General features: G+C 34.2%; 1 pseudogene; it reads left to right on the top strand.

Moving 5' to 3' along the window:
* The first annotated feature begins 847 nt into the window (after positions 1 to 847).
* Positions 848 to 24,933, top strand: LOC139849374 (protein SEMI-ROLLED LEAF 2-like; annotated as a pseudogene).
* Positions 24,934 to 25,757: the final 824 nt, after the last annotated feature.

Genomic DNA, 25,757 nt, shown 5'->3' with positions numbered 1-25,757 from the left:
TACATATGTAGTTCATTGTTAACACACTTAATGATATATTTAAATATCATTTTATCATGTTAAATATAGTGTATCAATATCTTAATATGATACATATGTATTTAGTAGACGTTATCATAACGATAATCGTTATATATATCATTTCGAGTTTCTTAACTTAGTAATCTCATTTCTTATGTATATCACACCTTGTTAATAAACTTAGTGAGATACTTACTCATCATAATCTCATGTCAACCATATATATATGTCTATATATACCACAACATGTAGTTTTTACAAATTTGTAACGTTCGTGAATCGTCGGTCAACTTGGGTGATCAATTGTCTATATGAAACTTATTTCATTTAATCAAGTCTTAACAAGTTTGATTGCTTAACACGTTGGAAACATTTAGTTGGAAACATTTAGTTGGAAACATTTAGTCATGTAAATATCAATCTCAATTAATATATATAAACATGAAAAAGTTCGGGTTACTACAATATGCCAAATGACCTTATAAATTATTGCCATAGGTGATGACTCTACTCTAATAAGGTTAAGTTGTTGAGTTATATGAAAGATGCAAGAAACATCCCAGACAAACGATCATTGACACCTGCAAGAAACATATCAAACGAAGGAATATCAATCAAACCACTAAGTAAGAACATTGCAAACAACAACACAAACAACAAAACCCAATACCACATAAGTAAGAACATAGCAAAAACTCTTGTTTTATAAAATAATACTTAGTAGCCACATAATATAAAATAGTTACTTCCATGCCAAAAAGCAACTAACCTCTCCAACAAAACCAACCGTACAATATTCAAGAACATGTACCATTGCCACAAGAAAATGACTGTCGTTTTGTCAATGATCTTTCCTGCTTCAAACTCTACACAAATCAGACGTAAAGAACGGAAACATGTGTCGTTAGAAGAAAATTGAAAATGAACAGTAAGTTTTAACTAATCATGCTATTTCACACATAACCCCAGTTCAAATCGACTCTTCCAACAAAAGTGCAGCTGTTTCAGATTAAAGAATTGAAAGACCGTTACCGAAGAGCACGGACCCAATTCAAAGAACGAGTTGAACCAAATGAATCTAACACCTATTCATATCATTGCATTTGTGATAGCACTTGTATCTCTTACACCATTTGTCAACTTGTCCAAATACAAATCTTGTGCATAAAGAAAATTTCCTGGTGATTATTTGGTTCTCTTGTTTTACTCTTCTTCTCTTTGTCACCACGTGATCATAGTACACAGTACACAGTACACAGTACACTTCACAAATCACAAAACACTAGTATTCCAAATTTGAAATTTCAATTCAAACAAAATTTTCTAAAGAAAAACCCGATTTCACATACCAGATCCGCTTCTCTTCTGGGTCAAAGTAGCAGCTTTCTTATTTTTCTTCTTCTTGTACTAACTATTATTATTATTATTATTCTGGGTTTGCTTCAAAAGTGTTGATCTTGCTTGTTTTTGTAAGTATTACGCTAATTTTTACCGGCTTTATAAAATTTAGGGTTATGGCTAATTTTGTACGGAGTAAGTACTACACTTTACGCTAATTTTTCATAATTGTATTTTGATAGGCAATTTTATACTTATTTTTCCTTCTACATTTTGGTTTTTTGTGGTTGTTGTAAGTTATTAAAGAGGAATGTGTTCATGTAGGGTTTTTAAGGATCTATGTATAACTAGGGTTATGATAAGTGGTAATTGATCTAATTTTGACTAAAATATGATGAAAATTGCACAGGAAAATGGGTGTAATTTCAAGAAAGTCCTGCACTGAGCTCACGTTCAAGGCAACCTGTGAAGAGATACAAGGAATTACTAGCTGAAAATTTTCCTAAATCGCCTGTTAGTACTTTTTACATTATATAATGAATTACATTCTTGTTCAGTTTCTATTTCATGAATCATGAATGAAGTCCTTTATTATATTAGAAAGTAAAAGGTAAAGTTATACTTTTGGTGCAGGTGGTGTTGGGTATTTTATTTAGTTTCCAAATATGAGGAAATTAAAACCAAGCCCAAGGCCCAACAAATTAGGCCCAAATGTTGGTTGACTTGGTCAATCATTTGAGGGCATTTCAAATCTCAATTGGGTGCAGCTGTTTTCATTATCAAGAGAGTAAGAAAGATCACAGAGAGATCAAGAAAAAGAGTCAAAACCCCAATTCCCGTCTACAGTGACAGCAGGCCAGAAAACCTTCGATCCCCGGAGATCCGACCGTTGAATCTTCTTCAATTGTGGGCTGTGTCTTCCTGACATCAGTGCCAACATTTTCAACCGTTGAATTCGTCTCAAGTGGTCTGTAGCTTGAGTTACAGCAGGTCGAACAGTAGCAGAATTTTGGGTGATGAAATTCTTCTTTTGTCTTTAATTGTTTCATATACTTGTTGATTATTGTTGTTCAAGAGTATGATGATGTTGTATGCCTCTAGTTGATCTAGAGAAGGATTATTGTATTGCTCTCTTTGTTGATGATAGTGGAATTTAAGTGGCTTACGAGTCCCGTGGTTTTTACTCTCGATTTTGAGAGGTTTTCCACGTAAAAAGTCTCGTGTTTTAGTGTGTGCTTGATTATTGTTTTGCTGCTGATTTGGGACAGAATTGGGACTGATTTGTGATGATTGTGGTATAGCTTGTTTGTTAGCATCCTCACGGGTTCATACGGGTCGGGAAAGTATTGGTCAAACGGGTTTGTTTTCGTTTTGTAGATTGTCCGTTGTGACTATTTTCCCATCAAATTGGTATCTAGAGCTAGGTTATTTGATTTGACTTGTGTGAAAGATGGAAGCTAATACAAGTAAAATGATTAGTTTAAATGGTTCAAATTATCATGTTTGGAAAGGTAAAATGGAGGATCTTCTTTATGTGAAAGATTATTATTTGCCTGTTTTTACTGAGGATAAACTTGAGGAAAAATCTGATGCTCAATGGAAAATTTTGCATAGACAAGTATGTGGGTATATTCGGCAGTGGGTTGATGATAATGTTGTGAATCATATTACTGGGGAGACTGATGCTAAAGCCTTATGGAAAAAGCTTGAGCAGTTATATGAACGAAAGACTGGGAATAACAAGTTGTTCTTAATTAAGCAGATGATGCCTTTGAAGTATCATGATGGGACTCCTATTACAGATCACCTAAATGCATATCAGGGTATTATAAATCAGCTTGCAGGTATGGGTATCAAGTTTGAGGATGAGATTCAAGGTCTCTGGTTACTTGGTACATTACCAGACTCTTGGGAGACTTTTAGGACATCTTTGTCCAACTCTGCACCGAATGGTACTATCACCATGGAATTGGCTAAGGGTAGTATTTTGAATGAAGAGATGAGAAGAAAGTCACAAGGTTCCTCTTCACAGTCAGATATCTTGGTCACAGAAACGCGGGGGAGAAGTCATAGTAGAGGTCAGGGTAAAAGAGGCAATCATCGTAGCAGCTCACGCAAAGGTAAATTTGCTAATGTTGAGTGTTATAATTGTCATGAAAAGGGGCACACAAAGTGGTATTGTCCAAAGTTGAAGAATGAGAAGAAAAAGGCATATGACAAGAATAAACAAAAGAAAAGTGATGGTGGTGATGATGATAAGGTTGAAGTTAACGCTATCACAGATGATTTCTTTGTTTGTATTGATTATGATATGATCAATCTTACTCATGATGACACGAGTTGGATTGTTGATAGTGGTGCTACATGTCATGTTGCAATTTGTAGAGATCACTTCTCATCTTACACTCCAGGTGACTATGGATTTGCTAGGATGGGTAATGCCGGGTTATCAAAGATCGTTGGTATTGGAGATGTTTGTTTGAAATTTGACACGGGAATGGAGTTAGTTTTGTATAATGTAAAACATGTTCCGGATATGAGACTTAATGTTATTTCAACAGGCATTCTTGATGATGATGGTTATTATAACGGTTTTGGTAATGGTATTTGGAAACTAACTCTTGGTTCTATGATAGTGGGAAGAGGCAAGAAAGACTCAAGATTATACATTACGCGTCCGAAGATCATCCAGAACATTGTTAACGCAGTGGACAATGTTGATTCTACTGAGTTGTGGCATAAAAGACTTGGCCACATGAGTGAAAAGGGGATGTCTATCTTGTTCAAGAAGAATGTGTTGTCGGGTGTTAGTGGTATTGATTTGAGTAAGTGTTCTCACTGTTTGGCAGGGAAACAGACCAGAGTTGCGTTTAAGAGTCATTCTCCTTTTCGAATGGAGAACATACTTGATCTAGTGCATTCGGATGTTTGTGGGCCTATGAAGACTAGGACACTTGGTGGATGTTTCTACTTTGTTACATTCATCGATGATCATTCCAGGAAGGTGTGGGTTTATACCTTAAAGTCAAAGGATCAAGTATATGAGAAGTTTAAGGAATTTCATGCACTAGTTGAAAGGCAAACGGGGAAGAAACTCAAGTGTATTCGGACTGATAATGGCGGTGAATACATTGGCAGATTTGATGCTTATTGTAAGGAGAATGGTATTCGGCATCAAAAGACTCCACCAAAGACACCTCAGTTGAATGGCTTAGCAGAGAGGATGAACAGAACTTTAGTTGAGAGAGTTAGATGTTTGCTTTCACATGCAGGGTTGTCCGATTCCTTTTGGGGTGAGGCTTTAAATACGGCAGTTCATATTATTAATCTAACCCCTTGTGTTCCTTTGCATTTTGATGTTCCTAACAGGATTTGGAGCGGCAAAGATGTTTCTTACCGTCATTTACGAGATTTTGGATGTATAGCTTTTGTTCATGTTCCCAAAGATGAGAGGTCAAAGCTTGATATGAAGACTAAGCCATGTGTATTCCTCGGCTATGGTGAAGATGATTTTGGGTACAGGTTATATGATCCAGTTCAGAAGAAACTTGTACGAAGTCGAGATGTTGTTTTTACAGAAGATCGGATGTTAAAAGATGTTGAGAAGACAGATTCAGTTCCTCAACCTAGTACTGATCTTGTTGATTTGGATCCAGTTACTCCACAACATGTTGGAGATGATGTTCATAATGATGAACATGGTACTGATGATGATTATGCTCCGGAGCAGGTAGAGATTCCAGTACCAGATGTGCCCCCATTTGTCCCACTTAGGCGGTCTACTCGAGACCGTCATCCTTCTGTTAGATATTCTGCTGATGAGTATGTATTAGTTACTGATGGGGGAGAGCCAGAATGTTATTCAGAAGCAATGAAAGATGCGCATAAGAAAGAGTGGGGTGAAGCTATGCAAGATGAGATGAATTCTTTGCATGAGAACAATACTTATGAGCTGGTGAAGTTACCTAAAGTCAAGAGAGCTTTGAGAAACAAATGGGTATTCAAAGTGAAGACAGATGAGCTTACTTCACAACCAAGGTACAAAGCTAGGTTAGTCGTTAAAGGATTCAGCCAGAGAAAGGGTATTGATTTTGATGAGATTTTCTCACCGGTTGTGAAGATGGGATCTATTCGAGTGGTTCTTGGATTAGCTGCTAGTCTTGATCTTGAGGTTGAACAGATGGATGTCAAGACTGCTTTTCTTCACGGTGATTTGGATAAGGAAATCTACATGATGCAACCTGAAGGTTTTCGGGTTAAGGGTAAAGAAAATTATGTTTGTAGACTTCAGAAAAGTTTATATGGGTTGAAGCAAGCACCGAGACAGTGGTATAAGAAGTTTGAGTCGGTTATAGGAAAGCAAGGCTACCGAAAGACAACTTCAGATCATTGTGTTTTCTTTCAGAGGTTTGGTGATGATGATTTCATCATATTGTTGTTATACGTTGATGATATGTTAATTGTTGGTAAAAATATTAAAAGAATTGCGCAGTTGAAGCGAGAATTGAGCAAGTCTTTTGCTATGAAAGACTTGGGGCCAGCAAAACAGATTCTTGGCATTCGGATTTCTAGAGATAGAGGTGCTAAGACGTTACATATATCACAAGAGCAATACATTGAAAAGGTGCTAAGTAGATTCAACATGAAGAATGCTAAAGTGGTTAGTTCCCCTCTTACAAACAACTTTAAGCTAACAGAAAGAGATTGTCCTACTTCAAAGGAGGATGTTGAGGAGATGGATATAGTTCCATATGCGTCAGCAGTTGGTAGCTTGATGTATGCTATGGTGTGTACTAGGCCAGATATAGCTCATGCGGTAAGTGTTGTTAGTCGGTTTATGTCAAATCCGGGTAAGAAGCATTGGGAAGCAGTTAAATGGATTATGAGATACTTACGAGGTACTTCAAAATTGGGTATCACGTTTGGAAATGGAGAGCCGATGCTTGTTGGTTATACAGACTCAGATATGGCAGGAAACAAAGATAACATGAAATCCACTTCTGGATATTTGATGACTTTCGCAGGGGGAGCAGTGTCATGGCAATCAAGGTTGCAAAAGTGTGTTGCATTGTCTACGACCGAGGCTGAATATATGGCAGCAACAGAAGCGTGCAAAGAACTATTGTGGATGAAAAGGTTTCTACAAGACCTTGGGTTTAAGCAATCACGATATGTGGTTCTTTGTGATAATGAGAGTGCGATTCATTTGGCTAGAAATTCTATGTATCATAAGCGGACAAAACATATAGATGTGCTGTATCATTGGATTAGAGAACGTCTTGAAGATGGTTCGTTTGAACTTGATAAAGTTCACACCGATGATAATGGTTCCGACATGTTCACAAAGGCTTTAGCAAGTGAGAAGCTCAAGGTATGTTGCTCGATCGCCGGGATGGCGATTCCTTCCTCATAATTGAAAAGGGGGAGATTTGTTGGGTATTTTATTTAGTTTCCAAATATGAGGAAATTAAAACCAAGCCCAAGGCCCAACAAATTAGGCCCAAATGTTGGTTGACTTGGTCAATCATTTGAGGGCATTTCAAATCTCAATTGGGTGCAGCTGTTTTCATTATCAAGAGAGTAAGAAAGATCACAGAGAGATCAAGAAAAAGAGTCAAAACCCCAATTCCCGTCTACAGTGACAGCAGGCCAGAAAACCTTCGATCCCCGGAGATCCGACCGTTGAATCTTCTTCAGTTTTGGGCTGTGTCTTCCTGACATCAGTGCCAACATTTTCAACCGTTGAATTCGTCTCAAGTGGTCTGTAGCTTGAGTTACAGCAGGTCGAACAGTAGCAGAATTTTGGGTGATGAAATTCTTCTTTTGTCTTTAATTGTTTCATATACTTGTTGATTATTGTTGTTCAAGAGTATGATGATGTTGTATGCCTCTAGTTGATCTAGAGAAGGATTATTGTATTGCTCTCTTTGTTGATGATAGTGGAATTTAAGTGGCTTACGAGTCCCGTGGTTTTTACTCTCGATTTTGAGAGGTTTTCCACGTAAAAAGTCTCGTGTTTTAGTGTGTGCTTGATTATTGTTTTGCTGCTGATTTGGGACAGAATTGGGACTGATTTGTGATGATTGTGGTATAGCTTGTTTGTTAGCATCCTCACGGGTTCATACGGGTCGGGAAAGTATTGGTCAAACGGGTTTGTTTCCGTTTTGTAGATTGTCCGTTGTGACTATTTTCCCATCAGGTGGTTCTGTCAACGATCGTAAAATTGCGAAATTGTGTGAATATGCTGCTAAAAATCCTTTACGTAGTCCGAAAGTCGGTGACCTTTTCCTTTTGTATCGATTTATTGACATGCAATAACTCGTGTTAGAGAAACTATTGAAATTTTTATGTGTAGATTGCAAAGTATCTTGAGGAACGATGCTACAAGGAGTTGCGGGTAGATCATGTTAAATTGGTCAGTGTTGTCACCAAAGTGTATATTAACTTGATCTGAATGTGTAAAGAGCAAATGTAAGTTTTTTTTTTTTTCATTCAAATAACTTGTATTGAAAGTGTTTATAGAATCTATGCAACTTATTTGTAGTTGAAATAATGCCATTTTCTTGTAACCTAATTTTTAGGGCATATTCTGCTGTTAACTTGCTGAATGTTTCTACTGAACTTTTGGAAGATTCCAAACGAGATACAGTTCAGATAATTGGATGTCAAACACTTACAAGATTCATCTATAGTCAGGTGATTTTTTTCTATAATTTTTGTAATAACAAGATTGTACGATATCCCGTGGATTAGTCAGCCAAAGTTCGGAACCATGGTTATAAAAAAAAATTGATACTTTCATATGCTGTGTAACGTTAGACATGGTTCTCTGCAAGTGGATGCAACTTACACGCACAATCTTGAAAATTTAGTTCCAAAGGTTTGTATGCTAGCCCGTAAACCTAAAGGAGATGATGAAAAAACGCGATTAAGGGCAGCAAGTATGCAATGCCTTTCAAGCATGGTACATGATTAACAAATGGTTCATATGTGATTCAATTTTACAACCCTTTTTTTTTGTTAAATTTGGTAGACAATGTCCTTTTCTTTGTCTTTAGATAACACATCAAAAATGCAGATTTGGTTTATGACCGAGTTCTCACATATGTTTGATGAATTCAATGAGGTTCGCCAATTTCTGCCATTTGTTATTTGATTTTGGTATTCTTTTTTGTCGCAGATATAATAAATTACATTTGTGATTATATTCAAATTGCTTCGTGTGAACTCCAACAATGCAGATTGTAAATGTCACTTTGAGTAACTATGATTCCACTACGACCCGCAAACAAGACGATGAGCGAGGAGAAGCACATCAAAATTGGGTTGATGAAGTGGTTAGATGTGAAGCACGGAGAGCTATAAATGAATTTGATTTTAGCTACATTCTCGTATAACGACGGGCAAAAAAGAAAGATCTTTCCCTTTTGACTAGGTTATCTTTTTTCCTCTCTTTTTATGAAAATTTTGTACTTCGATAACACATGTGAATATGTTTTTTTTATATAAAGTTGTTTCTTTGCATATGATATAGAGAAGAGAAGAGGTTCAAACACCAAAAATATGGGCTCAAATTTGTATTCAATCTATGGAAGGCACCAACAACCTTGCTGTAAGAATGCTAGCTAAATCTGGAAATTATTCAGTGTCCCATATATGGAACTTGGTAGAGAGAGCTATACCACAGCATCCCATTATTGGTTGGGATGACTTGAGCTCTCTCATTGTTGGTTGTCCACCAACCTTGTGGTTGGTAGCAATATCAAGGTTTTTTCCTACAATATTTACAAACGAAGCTAAGTTTTTTGTAAGAAAACTATTATCGAGGTCGTGAAAACTTCATAGATGGGTGAAGATTATAACCGATGGTATTTGTATTTCAATTTAGGATTAGTATTTTAGGTTTTAAAAAGTATTTTAATTTTTTAATTTTTTCCTTATATTTTGAATGCTTTTCCAAAATTAAGATTAAATTGGGGTTATATATATTGGAAGGTGTTTGCTCTCCCAAACAGATTTGCAGTAACGATTCGTTTTTATTTTAGTTAAAATATGATTTGGTTATATTTTCTTTCAGTGATAGTGTATATGTATTTATTTTACAGTCAACTTCAAAAATGGACTTATTGTTGCAATCATTAATTTGAGAAAGGGGGAATGTCCTTCAGAATTGCATGAAGATGAAAAGAAAAGTCCCTATCACTGAGAGAAAGAAATAGGGCCATAATTTTCATCTTCAGGTAGTCCGGAGGATATTTCCCTTTTCTCAAATTTATGATTGCAACAAGAAGTCCATTTTTGAAATTGACTGTAAAATAAATAAATATAATTATCACTAAAAGAAAATATTACCAAATCATTATTTAACTAAATTAAAAACGAATCCTAACTGCATATCTATTTGGGAGAGCAAAAACTTCCAATATATATAACTCCAAATTAATCTTAGCTTCAAAAAAACCTATTCAAAATATAAGAAAAAAGTTAAGAGATTAAAATACTTTTTAAAACCTAAAATATTAATCCTAAATTGAAATACACATACCACCGGCTATCAATTTCACCCATTTATGAAGCTTCCATGATCTTGATAATAGTTTTTTTTACAAAAAAACTTAGCTTTAGCTGTAATCATTCCAGGGAAAAACCTTGATATTGCTACCAACCACAAGGTATGGTGGACAACCAACATTGAAAGAGGTGGGGTCATCTCAACCAATAGTGGGCTGCTGCGGTATAGTTCTCTCTACCAAGTCCCATATATGAGACACTGAATAATTTCTGAATCCAACTAACATTCTTACAGCAAGGTTGTTGGAGGCTTCCCTAGGTTTATGGATTCCTCCTAGTGGGTTAGGGTTGATTGTTTTATCCGATATGGCGTGCTTTGTAGAGAGTACAGGTACTTTATTCTTCTATTTCTATCTTGGTTATCTTTATTTTTTTTTGGGTAAAGGGTAATAAATACCCGGTGAAGAATGAATTAATGAATGAAAAACGTTACAATGCAGAACAAAAAAAACGGCTTTGAGACATGCCTCACAAGCCAACGAGCCACAAGAAACGACCAAACAAACACACTACATCAAAAAAGCAGCCTAAATCGATGCAGCCAACAAACGAAAACACGACCCATTACGGCACCTTCCAAGTGTCTTTCTTGGTTATCTTTATTTTTATATGCTATTCGCAGTATTTTTAAGTACTAAATTTTCTTGTGTTGTGATTTCGGAAAACAAGCCGTTGATATCAGCTTCAATTGTTCACCATTTGGATCACCAAAATGTTTCACGTGATCCTGAATTGAAGTCATACATCATACAGTAAAACATATCGGATACGTGAGTGATCTCTGCTGGCATCTGAGGTAAAGCCTTCAAGCAACCGTGGAATCAGTTGGAGAACGTGGTTTTTGCTTGAATATGTTACTTCAAAGGCGTATGTCTATTTTCCAACAACTTTATATATTATTTCATTCGGATTATGAACTTTTGATCCGAGCTTTATTTGTCTTTGCTAGATTGCTGATGCACCTCCCCTTTTTGACGTAATGTCTACAACACTTGAAAACTTGCCTTCTAGTAGAATAGTTTAATTATTCTTGCCAACATGATCGTCATGCATCTGTTTCATCAAATACACATCAGGTATATGTATATCCATCACCTAATTATCATTTTTTTTCTATTTTCAAATGAAATGTGTAAATTATTTAACTTTCGTGTACCAGGCGTTTCCAGAGGGTCGTTTTCTTCAAATTTTGAAATTAAAGCTACATTCAGAAGTTGAAATGCGTTTCAGTGGACATCAAATCTTTTCTGTTCTTCTCATTCCAAGCTCTAATCATTTGAGACTTGATGCACCAAATATTACAAGGAGATGGAGTTCTGTTAGTGCATCCGTGTTCGCGTTGGTTACATCGTTACTCGATAAGCTTAGGAGAGAAAAAGATGGAACAACTATCGAAAAAAGTGAAATCTGTATTCAGGATGGTTTCTCGGAAAAATGAAAACACCGAGGCAGAAAAGAAACATGCGTGGGGCCCGAAGAAATCTTCAAACTTTCTGAAATTAAGTTCCATTACTGCTGGAGAAATTGCATCGTGTAATGCGGTAAGCCCCCTTGTCAGGCTGTCGTCACATTTTGCGTATTTTTGTAGAGGTTACGAACTGGTGGTTTGGGCCGGTTGGATAATGGGTTCGAGTCATAATGGCTGATCTTATTGTTGCAAATTGAAGTGGTCCGGGTTGACTGCTAACATGTCCAAACTAAATTGTTTTAATTAATAATAAGTGTGATATATTGTTACAAAATTCATTTTACTTTAATAATTAACTTCTGTTTAATAATATGATCATGAGGTTCCGTGCGTTGAAAATGCGCTTTGGTGTCTCCTGACCTGGTTGACATGTCACATCTCACTCATTTCCTCTTAAAGTTATTTTTTATTTTGCAACTTCCACTTGAAAGCTGCAACAACTCGACTTGGCACTAGATGACAATTTTTATATTTTTTTTTATAGTATAAAATATTTATTTAATAATTTTGACAGGAATCATCTGATACGTGTGAGGTAGGTTACTGAGATATTAAGGAACTGAAAATAAAGAACAAAAGATATGACTTGGATAAAGTCGCCACCACCAAGCCTGGCAATCTGAATTGAATCGAGGTTAAAGTAATTAAACACCACCAAGATCAATTAGATTGGCGAAAGATGATGTTATTAGTGATAAAGCAGTAGCACCACACTAAGAACAATCAACAATCGACTCCTTTATAGAGTAAACACTCAAAATAAACTTCACAAGCTGTTGTTTATTCAAAAAAAAAACTAAACTGATGAGCAATTACAACTTGGGAGCCCTTATATAAGGCTGGAAACTATTAGATTTCCCACAACAAACATTTAAAACTTGCTTGGGAAAATACAGGAATATGAAAAAAACTAAAGAAGTACTTTAATAGATAATTAAGACTCATTAATATGGTTCATTGACTGTGGACCTGTTGGGTTGCCATGAGGTCAGATTCTTCCCCGGGAGATTTAAACCCAAATATTGCCTTAATATCAAGATCTGGCATGTTGCAAGTCTGGGTCAACAATGCCCCATTGTAAGTCTGGCTTAACAAACGAGCCTGATCAAGTTTAGTTGCAGACTCAGATGCACCCGCATCATCATCTGTAATGAAGTTTAGTGAGGATCAAATAACTAAATTGTTGTCTGCCTTATGGATACAAGCCAATCTTCCTGATAACAATGTTCCAAATATTGAAGCTTTAGCTTATTCTTTCTTCCTAACACTCATTTCTATGTGTCTTAGGGTGAGCATATGGCATGCATCTTTTATTTATTTTCTTTGTATAATACCGTATCTATCTTTAACTTGTCATTGACATTTCTTATTTCTAATGTATATTGTTGCAGAATACTAATGATAATCTTGTAGTTAGCATCTTCCAACTTCCACTGTCACTTTTGAAGATATCATTAGATCATACCAACGGTATGTGAAACTGCATTTTACAACCTTCGAATCTTGTAGTTATGTAACATGTTTTTTTGGTATTGTTCAGGCATGTTATGTTCGGTGCACCGAAGATCGCTTCTTACATTATCAGCAGCGATGCTGATGTTTGCTGCCAAGATGTATCAAATTCCTGATATTATTGGTTTACTTAAACCAGTGTTTAAGCCTGATGTAAGCTAACTCTGTAACCAAATAGTAACATTTATGGGAAATGTAATTTATCCTGATAATTGTTTTCGTTGTAGATCGACAACTACTTCGGAATCAGTGATGAATTTCAAGTTTATGTAAAGTCTCGGGCAGATTTAAAAGAGTATTGTTCTGACCGTGATGGTTTACTACTTGCTAAGTTGCAAAGCAAGTTTTCTAAATCATATGAGAAATTTATTGATATTTTAGTTGTGAAGTTATCTAGTGTAACCAAGGTACTAGTTCTGATGAATCGTTCATCTTTTTAATCATATTAATGGATTAAATGATTGATAAAATATAACTTTATGTGTGTTTTGTCTACTATCATAAGATGGAAGCAGAAGAACTGCTTATACAGTTATTTGAAACGTTCATGCCAGATGATGCAATGTTTGGCCTATAATCGACGCTTAATTTGAATCACTCTCATAGAGTTGCTCATTCGAACGAATCTAATTTTTTTTTAATTGGTAACCTTTTGCAATGTGTCAGATTTCTAAATTCTCTTGTATTTTTAGGATATATATAAATTATAATATAATATAATATAATATAATATAATATAATATCTGCTGTTATTTTTTAGGATTACCCTGCCAATTCATTATTTGAGGATGATGCAAGCAGTGAATCATCTGTTTTGGATCTATCCCGCTTTATTATTAAATCTCCAACGTCAGGTTCCATGTCTCATGCTATCCGGCAACTTTTTGAATCGGTAATTCCTCTAATCACTTGTTCATTAATCTATCCTATAAAGATTGTAAACGATCCTGTTTTATTTGAAGTTTCTGTACTACCTAAATGACATTGGTTGGACATATGGATCAAATTATTCATTTTTATATATTTTTTTTCTCATTAAAAACGAATATTCGTATAGAAACGAGGCCGTTTTCCAAAAGGAAAACTCCCTCGACAGGAAAACAGAAGGACTCGGGGAAAACAGGAAGGCTCGCGCCTAGAAAGTAACCAACTAAACAAAAAACTATAACAATGACCGAAACATAGATGAAATTTTTTACCAACATATTGTTGGGTTTTATTTAAGTTTTCCATTTATGAGGAAACCCAAGCCCAACAAAATAGGCCCAAGATGAAGTTTGACCTGGTCAACATCTGGGGGCATTAATATGTTAATTGTTTGCAGCTGTATTTATCAAGAGAGATCAGAGAGATAGATCAAGAAAAAGAGTGAAACTCCATTTCCTTCTACAGTGACAGCAGGCCAGAAAATCGACGATCCCCGGAGATTCGACCGTTGAATCTTCTTCATTTTTGGGCTGTGTCTTCCTGAAATCAGTGCCAACATTTTCAACCGTTGAATTTGTCTAAAGAGGCCTGTAGCTCGTGTTCTTGCTGCTGGAACAGAGGGCAGTTTATTGGTAGTGTTGTTCATCTTTTGTCTTTAATTTCTTCATATACTTGTTGATTATTTTGTCTTTATTACTCAACAACTCAACACAATAATTTATCCTTGTTCCCTCAACAACCAGACTGTCCTATAAGTATCACCATCACCTTGGCTTTTTATTTCATTCTTACAACCATCTTTCTCTAACCAAAAACACTCTTAGGAACTCTAAGTGTTCTTCACAATCTCAGCAAATACTCATGAAGAACTAGCTTCATGAACAACCTATAATCATCATAAGAAAGTTTGAACAAGATTATTTTCTATCTTTTCCAGTAGCTTTATCCAAGTAACTTGAGGTAGTAACCTTATTCATAATCTTATTCAGTTCATATTTATTTAGCTATCTTATTTTGTGTTATAAAATTTTTAACAACAAGAACATAGTTTGAATGATTTCAAACCTGTTCGCAAACTAAATAGATCCTTCTAATTTGATTTTTAAAACACTTCAAAACCTGTAATATATCATATTATGACAAAATCGGATTAATCATATCTTGGCTAATTAACATAATATTTAATATATATTTACTTATGATTTGATTTTATATATTTCAGGACCACCCGTAAACAACACGAGAAGATTAATCATAAGACCTCATGATTGTACGCAACACGTCATCTGACAACACGGTACTTTATGTACGCAACACGTCATTTGACAACATGGTACCATGGGTCGAGATTAATTCTGATCAATACGAATACGATGGGGTCTTTATTTATTTTATTGAGCAACTAATTGTGGACCATTAACAACAGACTGCTAACTACGGACTAAGAAAATATTAAAAGTATTATAAGTATATATATATATATATATATATATATATATATATATATATATATATATATATATATATATATATATATATATATATATATATATATATGTAACGATTACTTGAAAAGAAAATATGTTGATATATTATATATATGGTTAGGTTCGTGATATCTATCGGAGACCAAGTCGAGTTAAATACCTTCAAGGAAAAGGTGAGTATATAGTCCCACTTTTAAACTCTAAATATTTCGGGATGAGAATACATGCATTTTATGATTTACGTTATAGACACAAGTACTTAAAAATATATTCTACGTTGAGTTGTACCACTGGCATATCTCCCTGTAACTTGGTAACTACTATTTACATGCGGTATTGTAAACGCGAATCCTGTTGATAGATCTATCGGGCCTGACAACCCCAACCGGACTGGACGACCAGTATTCAACGGTTGCACAGTACTTCGTTTCGGTGACTACACTTGGTACGGTGTAGTAAGATTTCATAATAAAGGGAATATGCGACGTTGATTAAATGTTAAGTATGGTTATCAAGTGCTCAACAACTTAGAATATTTTTATTAAAATGTTTATATATGAAATCTTGTGGTCTATATTCATAACACTGCCGGCATTAAACCTATATCTCACCAACTTTATGTTGACGTTTTAAGCATGTTTATTCTCAGGTGATAACTAAAAGCTTCCGCTGCAACATGTTGAATTTAAGCAAGATCTTGAGTATGCATATTTGTGTCAAAAATAAAACTGCATATCGGAGGATTTGTAATGTAAAATATGTTGGAAGTCGTATTGTTATTATCACATGTAAAGTTTGTAAGTCTAAGATTATCGCTAAACGATAATCATTATTATCTTATTTAAACCTTGTATTTGTAATAAAAGTCATGGTTTGTATTGTAAAAACGAATGCAGTTTTTGAAAAACGTCGCATATAGAGGTCAATACCTCGCGATGAAATCATATGTTATTGTATTCGTCCTTATGGTTAAGGTCGGATTTTGACATAATATAATTTGATTATCTTGCTGAAATATAACTCATTATTTGCTTATCTTATTTGAAGTTTTAGTATGAATCCTGCTGAAATACAACATCAATTAAATGGTAAAGACCTATGTATTGCAGATAGTAGTAACATACACACTATGATCAAATCTAAGAAATATTTCATTGATTTAAATCAAATGAAGGAATTATAAATACTATATCAGCTCTTGCAAACTTGATATAAGGAACGAAAAAGGCAAAATTTCATATTACCAAATGGTACGATTTTTTTGGTAAACAATGTTTTGTTTTCTTCCAAATCAAAGAGAAATTTGTTAAGTTTCTCTGATATATATCATAATGGATATGATTATCAGTCAATGATAATCGAAAATGAGAAATATCTATGTAGCACCGAAAAGCGCATATGATAAAAAGCGCATATGATAAAAAGCGCATATGATGAAAAGCGCATCGCATAGGATTAAAAGCGCATATGATAAAAAGCGTATATGATGAAAAGCGCAGCGCATATGATTAAAAGCGTATATGATAAAAAGCGCATATGATGAAAAGCACAGCGCATATAATTAAAAGCGCATATAATGAAAAGTGCATATGACGAAAAGCGCAGCACATATGATTAAAAGCGCATATGGTGAAAATGATATATGATGAAAAGCACATATGGTGATTAATGAAAATCACATATGGTGATTAATGAAAAGCACATATAGTGATTAATGAAAAGCACATATAGTGATTAACGAAAAACACATATGGTGATTAATGAAAAGCACATGTGGCGATTAATGAAAAGCACATTGAGAAATAATCACCAATGTTTCTTGAAAGAATTCAAGGGTATATATATGGACCAATTCATCCATCATGTGGACCATTTTTCTAATAGACGCATCTAACGCATGGTCTCATGTTTGTGTGTTATCAAGCCGTAATATGGCATTTGCAAAGTTTCTTGCACAAATTATTAAATTAAGAACACATTATTCTGATTACACCATTAAAAGGATGAGATTTGATAATGCTGGTGAGTTAACATCTCAAGCTTTTAATGATTATTATATGTCTACAAGGATTGTTGTTGAACATCCAGTTGCTCATGTGCATACACAAAATTGGTTTAGCTAAATCAATAGATAAACGCTTGCAGCTAATAACTAGACAATTAGAAATGAGTACAAAACTCTCAATATTTATATGGGGACATGTAAAATTACATGATGTGACATTAATTCGCATTAAATCAAGTGCAAGTTATAAATATTCTCCATTACCAACTTAATTTTGGTGGAGACCAAATATTTTCCATCTTAGAACATTTGGTTGTGCAGTGTATTTTTAATTGAATAACCACAACAAATGGTTCCTCAAAGAAGGATTGAAATATATGTTAGATATGAAACATCTTCAATCATAAGATATATTGAACCCATGACGGGTGATGTTTTTACAGCAAGTTTTGTCGATTGTCACTTTAATGAAACATTGTTCCCTATATTAGGGGGAGAAATGAAATATAAATAAAATGATGTTTCATGGTGTGAACATCAATTAAGGAATATTGATCATCGCACAAAAGAATGCGAAAAGAAAGTTCAAATATAATGCATATGCAAGAACTTGCAAATTAATTACTTTATGCATTTAAAGATACAAAAAATAAGTGACTAAATCATATATACCAGCAATAAATGCTTCAGCTAGAATTGAAATTACAAAAGCTGGCAATAATGTCACTCATGAGTCTTTGCTACGGCAGAAACGTGGGAGACCAATTGGTTCCAAAGATAAAAATCCTCGAAAAAGAAAATCAGCTGATAATGAGGTAAAAGAAAGTGTTCAAGAAGAACCACAAATCAATACTCCTTCTGCAGAGGATATTGATAAATGTAAATACATAAATTGCAATAAATTATGCAATATAACTGAAATGAAATGAAAAATCTTGATGATATATTTTCATATAATGTTACAATGACATTATTAATAAAGATGATGATCTGGAACCAAAATCTGTCATTGAATATCAAAATAGACGTGATTGAACTCAACGGAAAGGAGCAATACGAGCTGAATTAGAATCGCTCAATAAAAGAAAAGTTTTTGGATCAATCGTTATCACTTTTAAAGATGTGAAACAATGGGATACAAATGAATTTTTATCCGAAAAGAAATGTGCAAATGAAGTTACAAGGCAAAACTAGACTTGTAACTCAAGATTTCCCACAAAGACCATAAATGAATTAGGAGAAAAACTTATCCTCCTATAATGAATACAATTACTTATTAGATACTTAATCAACCTGGTAGTTATTTAAATGCATCTCATGGATGTTGTTACTACTTATCTGTATGGATCACTTAATAGTGATATATATATGAATATACCTGAAGGGTTAAGGTATCATAAGCATCTAATGCAAAACCCAAGGGAATATATTCCATTAAATCACAAAGATTTCTAAATGGGTTTATACAATCGGGACGTATGTGGTATAATCGATTAAATTACTACTTGATAAGAAAAGGGTATACATATAAACTTATTTGCACGTGTTTTTATAAAAACAATGTTCGGATATGTGATCATAGCTGTTTATATCAATTATCTTAAATAAAGAAATCTATGAAGCCATTCAACTTCTAAAGAAAGATTTTAAAATAAAAAAAAATCAAGTATTACGTTGATTTACATATTGAGCATATAACTAATGACTTACTTATACATCAAACAACTTATACCGAAAAGATTTTAAAATATTTTAATATGGACAAGACAAAAACCATTAAGTACTCATATGGTTGTTAGATCTTAATATTGATACTAATCCATTTCATCCTCTAGAAGATCATGAAGATCTTCTTGGTTCAGAAGTTCCATATTTTAGTGCAATTGGGGCTCTTATGTATCTTACAAATTATACAAGATCTGACATTTCTTTTGCAGTTAATTTGTTGACAAGGTTCAGCTCAGCCCCTACCAAAAGACATTGGAATGGGATCAAACAAATAGTTTGATACCTTCGAGGAACTACTGATTTAGGATTATTTTATTCTAACGAATCGAAACAAGATTTGGTTGGTTATGCAGATGCAGGTTATTTATCTGATCCACATAAAGCTAAATCTCAAAATGGATATGTATTCCTAAATGGAGGTACCGCAATATCATGGCGTTCTAAAAAACAAACACTTGTTGCAACATCATCAAATCATGCCGAAGTGATTGCATTACATGAAGCTACTCGGGAATGTTTTTGGTTGAGATCAATGACACAACTCATTACTGATTCTTGTGGACTAGAACGCGATAAAAGTCCAACAACTATCTATGAAGATAATGTAGCTTGCATAACACAGATGAAAGAAGGGTATATCAAAAGTGACCGAACAAAACACATACCTCCTAGATTCTTCTCATATACTCAAAATCTCATTAAGGACAACCAGATTGAAATGAGATATGTTCAGTCCAGCAAAAACTCTGCTGGCCTTTTCACCAAAGCACTTCCAACTGCTATTTTCAGAACACACATTCATAATATTGGCATGAGGCATGTTCAGAAGATGTAACAATTCAGGCGTTGCCTACTTGAGGGGGAGTCAACTCTATGCTGCACTCTTTTTCCCTTAGCTAAAGTTTTATCCCAATGGATTTTCTTTAGCAAGGTTTTTAACGAGGCAGTACTAGTTATTCTCTAATAAAATTGTCATCCAAGGGGGAGTGTTATAAAAGTTAAATTGGATGTTAATTTTATTATTATTATAGATATTGTATAGTAGATTTTTTGAGTATAAATATGTGTGTTATGAGTTTATAAAACATACACTAAATATATTCTCTCATATTCTCTCATATTCTCTCTATATACTTATTAGTAGTCTACAGTCAAGAACTAGACCACTAAAGGTAGTTATAAGCCTACAAAATTATAACATTTTTAACATAGTATAATATCCAACAATTCATCAAGTTATTATTTATTTATCATATTAGGGACTATGACAAGGGTTAGTTATGTGACATCATTGCATTATCATATCAAAATTCAAATACTAATAATTTAATGTTGTCATATGGTTAATCCCTTATTATAATCCCTTAAATGTAGTATAAATAATAACTTGGTGGATTGTTGGGCATTAGCATTATGTTAAATACAATTACTAATGATAGTGATAAATGAAAAATGAAGAAGTTAAAAAAATATAACAAACCATAAAATAGGGCATACTTTTATTGATCTCACCGTCGACTTCTATACATGAAGATGAATTGATACTTTCAAAAATCATCAATATTTTTCGAATCAGCACTAAGAGTTGTGTTTTATTACAACAATAAAAAGAAGTAAGTTAGTATATTGATCCTAAAACAAATATATTAAATCTTAAAATAATACAGTAACAATTAGCTATATCTTGATGGCTAATTTCTAAAACCTTCTTTGGTGTCATTTTTCGACTCTTCTCTTCATTTCTTTTCATCTTCAGGCAGTTCTGAAGGATATTCCCCTTTTATCAAATTTATAATTGCAGCAACTCCATTTTTGAAGCTGACTGTAAAATAAATAATATATAATTATAAGGCAAAATATAATTAAATCATTATTTAATTGAATAAAAAATGAATCCTTACTGCATATCTGTTTAGGAGAGCAAAAAACTTTCATAATATATAACTCCAAATTAATTTTAGCTTCATAAATATACATATACATATTCAAAATATACTAAGCGTAAATTGAAATACACAAACTGTCGGCTATCATTTTAACTATGAAACTTCCGGGACCTCGATAATTGTTTTTTTACAAAAAAACTTAGTTTCAGCTATAATTATTGTGATCATTCTAGGTTAAAATCTTGATATTGCTGCAAACCACAAGGTGTGGTGGACAACCAACGTTGAGAGAGCTGAAGTCATCTAAACTAATAGTGGGCTTGTGCAGTATAGCTCTACAAAGTCCCATATATGATACAACAAATTATTTCTAGATCCAGCTAACATTTTTGCCAACATGATCGTCATAGCTTCTATATGCATATCCATCACCTAATTATCACTTTTATTTTTTATTTTTAAATGAAATTTGTATATTAATTAACTTTGTTGTACCAGGTGTTTCCAATGGGTCGTTTTCTTCAAATTTTGAAATTAATGCTGCATTCAGACACGTTGAAATGTGATTGAGTGGACATCAAATGAAGTTTAGTGTATAATATATATATATATATATATATATATATATATATATTTTGTTTTTATGATTGCGACATTCGAATTTTGTGGAAAAGTAAAGTGTGAATAGTTATGTAACTTCTTGTCTGCTATTGTTCAGGCATGTTATGTTCGGCGCACCGAAGATCACTTTTACGTTATCATCAGCATTAATGCTGATGTTTGCGGCCAAGATGTATCAAATCAAATTCCTGATAATATTGATTTACTTAAGCCGGTGTTTAAATCTGATGTAAAGTAACTCCGTAACCGATTAACTTTTATGGAAAATGTAATTTCATCCTGATAATTTTTTTCATTGTAGATCGATAATTACTTGGGAATCAGTGATGACTTTCAAGCTTATATAAAGTCTGGCAGATATAAAAGAGTATTGTTCTGTTCTGACTGTTGTGAATCTACCCCGTTTTGTTACTAAATCTCCAACACCAGGCTCCATGTCCCATGCTATTAGCGTTCGACAACTTCTTGAATCCGTAATTCCTCTAATCACCTGTTCATTTTTGAATCAGTAATATCTTTGTTGTTGAAGTTACTGTACTACCTACATGACATTGGTTGGACAAATGGATCAAATTATACACTTTTATTCTCTAATTATTTGGAGAGTACAAAATGGTTGTACTTGATTCTTTTTTCTTCAAGTCCTATTTCTTTTTTCTTTTGTTTTCTTGAAGATCCATGACAAAACTAGAAGCAGCTGGTCAAGTGGCTGGAGCATCGATCTCGACTTCTCCACTTCCATTCAGTGTGATCAGTGGCGGTACCAGGATTCCAAGTCACCGGGGGCAAAAAAAAAAAATTTAAAACCGTGGCAATTTTTTGGACAAAATATGGAGATTTTGGGGCTAAAAATGAAGATTTTTAAGCAAATTATGAAGGTTTTGGGGCAAAATTTTAACATTTGTGGACAAAATTTGAAGGTTTTGGGGTAAAATTTGGAGATCTTTGGGCAAGATTTAAAGGTTTTGAGGCAAAAAAAAAATTCACCGGGGCAAAGTCGAAAAATCCAAAAAATTTACACTGAAAATTGTAAATCCACTGGGGGCGGCTGCCCCGCCTGTCCCCATTAAAAACCGCCCCTGAGTGTGATGGCTGGCAAATGTGAAGCCCTCGGTACAGATTCTAGGAAAAAGCTCTCCACTTGGCTTTCTCATGCAAACGGCGATGCAAAACCAACGGACACGAGTGCCCCTAGTTATCAGAATTTAAATCTCATGAGGGTATATTTTTGTCGTGACCTTAGTTCTTGATCATTGAAGTTGTGGCGAGCCATGTCTGAATCAAATGTAAGAATTAAGTTGACTGACCATTTAGGACTTGTAGTTGTTTGTCACTCGATGATATAAACTTTGTAATGCATGTGAAACTAGGACTTATATGAGGTTTGACTTGGAATGTGTGTTATGTATTACATGTAACTCACTAGGCTTATGAGCTCAATGTTCTTTTATTTGAGTTTAAAGTACTTTTAAATCACGATCTCGATCTCCAGTGGCGATTCCACCTTTGGGCATGTGGAGTCCCATGACCCCATTAAGGGTGTGTTTGGCACACAAGCTTCTTGGAGCTTATGTGAGCTTATTAGAACTTGAGCTTATGATTTTAATAAGCTCCATGTCATAAGCTTTGTTTGGTAGACATAGGGTGTGTTTGGATGAAAGTAGCTGGAACTGGAGCTTGTAGCTGGAACTGGAGCTGGAGCTTATGAGATGGAGCTGGAGCTGGAGCTTCTTTTTTAAGCTGGTAGCTGGAGCTTATTATTTTTTATAAGTGTTTGGTAAACTAGCTGGAGCTTATTTTTCAGTTCATAAGCTCTACTTTTTTTTCATAAGCTAATGAAAGTAGCTTATTTTTCCAGAGCTTATGATTTTCATAATTTCTACTTTTTTGGTCTACCAAATGAAACTTATGATTTGGAGCTTATTAAAATCATAAGCTCGAGCTCCTATAAGCTCCCATAAGCTCCAAGAAGCTCGTCACCCAAACACACCCATAAAATGTAGAGCTTATGAAAATTATACGCTCTTAAAAAATAAGCTACTTCTAGTAACTTATGAAAAAAGTAGAGCTTATGAACTGAAAAATAGACTCCAGCTAGTTTACCAAACACTTATAAAATAAATAAGCTCTATCTACCAGCTTGAAAAAAATCTCCAGCACCAGCTCTAGCTCATAAGCTCCAGCTATAAGCTCCAGCTATAAGCTCCAGCTAATTTCATCCAAACACACTCTAAAATGAAAATTTTTAACACTATTTATATATCAAATTGTACGGGACCACTAAATTCAATTATAGGACCCCATATATTTTTAAAATTTATGGGTTTTTGGAAGTAAACAACCACTAAAATACCCTTTAAATATAATTATTTACAAAAAAAAATTAGGACCCCATTGCGTTTTCATCCTAGATTCGCCACTGTCGATCTCATGTGATTTCCCCCTTTCATACCTCAATAATACTATCATTAATCATCTTGTATGGTTTATTGGCTTCTCACTTTGAATGCTATTATAGATATCTTTTTTTTTGTATTTAACTCAATCATGTTATGATTATCTTTAAGACTCATTCCCACATAAGAAATATGAAAAAACCCAAAGTTGTATAAAAGTTTGTGACAATTCACATATCGCTATCATTTATTAAAGTAATAAACATATCATCATCGAAGCTTGGCTTGAGTGGTATGAGGGTAGAATACAACTTGGGTACTGCACTCATGTTCGATTCCCATTTCAAGTAAGAAGTTTTTAACCTTTCATGGTACTGCCAACATCAAGAGAAGCTCTCTGAGGGCTTTTTCAAACATTTGATGGCTTTTTCATAAGTTTCAACCTTATTTCTTGAATGTTGTCCATAAGGTTGCAATGTATCATACATGTGTGGATGAGTTTAGTTAAGAGTTTGACGACTTCTTTCGAGTGTTTAGAGACTTTCAAGCTTTGAAATTCTCTCATAAATCTCACGTGTTTTCTTTATCAACGTGATCTCTTCTTGGACTTGGATTGATTCCATGTTGAAAGTTTGAACATTTATCTCCAAAACTATTCTTTAAATTTCTATTAAGAGTTGAAGTATTAGTTTGCTAAAAAATTTACAAGGCTAAGAACCAATTGTGTTTGTGAATAATTGTCAAACGATGTGCTTCTAATTTATAGGAATAGCTAGGAAATGGAATTTTCTACAACGAGACTAAAGTAAAGCAAATAGTACCTTAATATAAGATCTTGACTTCGGACAAAAACAAGGTAACACAAGACGATTAGCATGTAGCCTGTTGTGAAGTCGTTGAATTGTATGACTAGATTGAGGCTCTGCAAGATCTGCTTACAAAAGATCATAATTTTGACTCAACTTTGTATTAGTCAACGCAAGTACTCGAAACAACAAAGGGAAATGATATTGCTTTATCCACTTCAATAACTCTAAAGGGTAAACCGACCCTCTGGCGGCCCCATACCGACCGGTCTCACGACCAACATGTGAGAGGAAAATCGCGTAACCCATGCTTTAAGGAACCGCATTATCTTGAAGCTATCGTGCTCCCATATTCTTGATTTTCATATTACTTCTAACAGCATTTGGAGTTTGGACTTCATCTACTCCATACGAAACATAAATAGTGTCATTGTCTTCACCATCAATAGGGTCAAATTGGCTAATACATACAAGAAAGTGATTTAGAAGTAGTTAATAGAAAATGGTGGAACCGGAACCAAATCGAAGAAGATGAGAAGGTATCGTAGATTTGGGTAGCAGACACAAATATCCAATCCAAACTCATCATCCAACCACACTCAATTTTCCCCTGTTTTTACTATTAAAACAGAAGATATCAAAGGAGCATTTACCGTTGAAAATCCATTGGTAGTGTGGCAGTCTACAATAAACATGGTAACTAAAACTCATCAAACGAGTCAAAACATGTAGGTGTTGAATGGGTCAGGTCGGATCAGGTTGCTATGACCTGCAAACTATTTGTCTTTTCCAAAATTGTAAAAACAAATTTTTTTTCTTTTAAATAAGAACTAGTTTAAGACCCGCGAATTCGCGGGGTTACGGAAAGGAAATTGTTGAAGTGGAGTAAAATATTGTAAATACTTTATGTATGAAATAGTTAAGATGTCGTGGCAACAACACGGATTCCTAGTGTGCTAAAAGATGACATATTTGAACCCATACATGTTTC

The sequence above is a fragment of the Rutidosis leptorrhynchoides genome, chromosome 1, assembly GCF_046630445.1.
Source record: "Rutidosis leptorrhynchoides isolate AG116_Rl617_1_P2 chromosome 1, CSIRO_AGI_Rlap_v1, whole genome shotgun sequence".
Classification (NCBI taxonomy): domain Eukaryota; kingdom Viridiplantae; phylum Streptophyta; class Magnoliopsida; order Asterales; family Asteraceae; genus Rutidosis; species Rutidosis leptorrhynchoides.
The sequence above is the reverse complement of the archived record's forward strand: the minus strand, read 5'-3'. Positions and strand labels throughout refer to the sequence as shown.